This window comes from Gossypium arboreum, chromosome 10 (genome assembly GCF_025698485.1).
Source record: "Gossypium arboreum isolate Shixiya-1 chromosome 10, ASM2569848v2, whole genome shotgun sequence".
NCBI classification, from domain to species: domain Eukaryota; kingdom Viridiplantae; phylum Streptophyta; class Magnoliopsida; order Malvales; family Malvaceae; genus Gossypium; species Gossypium arboreum.
This window is the reverse complement of record NC_069079.1, coordinates 5,136,534-5,138,027: the sequence shown is the minus strand read 5'-3', so window position 1 is coordinate 5,138,027 and position 1,494 is coordinate 5,136,534. Positions and strand designations below refer to the sequence as shown.

The 1,494-nt window shown below is 25.8% G+C and overlaps 1 long non-coding RNA gene across 1 annotated transcript; it reads right to left on the bottom strand.

The window, feature by feature from the left end:
* LOC128281740 (uncharacterized) lies at positions 1–1,270 on the bottom strand. The gene is made up of 2 exons (XR_008272002.1): positions 1,174–1,270; positions 1–211 (listed from the first exon to the last, which is right to left on the bottom strand). It is a non-coding gene; the product is annotated as an uncharacterized LOC128281740 (long non-coding RNA).
* Between the last annotated feature and the right edge of the window lie 224 nt (positions 1,271–1,494).

Sequence of the window (1,494 nt, the reverse complement as noted above, 5' to 3'; positions counted from 1 at the left end):
TTTCAATCAATATAAATTCAATAAATTCATCACATACTATATCAATCCATTTCATTTGCAAAACACAATAATTCTTACTTCAAAACACTTAATATACATATTAAGAAATAAATTCAACAATTAAGTATTAGGTTCGGATTATAGAAATACAAACCGTAATTTTCGAGCTAACTCCCGTTGACTTTGTCTTGTCCTTTCTTAGCCGAGATTTCTAGTACCACATTGACTACGAAATTAATACAATTCATAATCATTAATACATTACTAATTCATATCTTGAGTTATAGAATTCTAAATTAAGATCCGCTAATTTTTCCTGAAACTAGACTCACAAATCTTCTTACAATAAAATTTTCAGAATTTTGGTTTAGCCATTAAGTACAGTTTATTCTTTAAATTCACCCTATTCTGCTGTCTGACAGTTTCGTCCCTTCTTCACTAAAAATTAATTATCTCACAGTACAGAACTCGGATAACATTCTCGTTGATTTCTAATGAAAATAGACTCATTAGGGATTCTAAACATATAACTTTAAGCCTATAATTATTTTTATTCAATTTTTGGTGATTTTCCAAAGTCAGAACAGGGGAACCCGAATTCATTCTGACCTTGTCTCACAAAATTCATTATATCTCATAATTTACAATTCAATTGCTTATATCGTTTCTTCTATAAGAAACTGGACTCAATAATATTTAATTTCATATTTTATTCATCCTATAATTCAATTTCTACAATTTTTGGTGATTTTTCAAACTTAGACTACTGCTGCTGTCCAAAATAGTCTTAGTACAAAATGTTGATTTACTTTAATTTCAATTTAATTCTAACTAAATTCACTTACTTTTCTATCTTAATTCATACTTTATTTCTATTCAAATTTCATCCATACTCTCATTTAAATATTAAATTTCCAGCATACTTTTCTAATTTCAAAATTTCATCAATTTAGTCCCTACAACATAAAACTTATAACTTACTTTACAATTTGATCCTATTATCAATTCTAGCTTGAAATTTACTCAATTAAACCCTGAATTCACTATTTTATTCAACATGAACTATACTTGAAAATCTATAAACTCTCAAAATATAAACTTAATTTCATCAAAGTCTTGCTCCAAAGCTTCTAAAACATCAAAATTTAAGAAGAAATGACTTAATTGACTTACCAAATTAAACTTTGAGCCTTGAAACCCAAATTTTCCTTTTTCTTTTTCTTTCTTTCTTTCTCCCCTGTTTCTTCTCTGTTTCGTTTGCTTTCATTTTGTTTCTTATGTTTCTTTACTTATTTATATAATATAATATATAATATAATATACTAGAATATAATAATAATTTAATATATTTTAACACATAAAAATCTCGATTTTTATGTTTATGTCATATACTTAGGACAAATGGCATAATTGCCATTTTGGTCCTCTTCATTTTCTTTTAATCTACAATTCAACTTTCATCCTTTATTCAATTTAGTCATTTTCCTAATTACT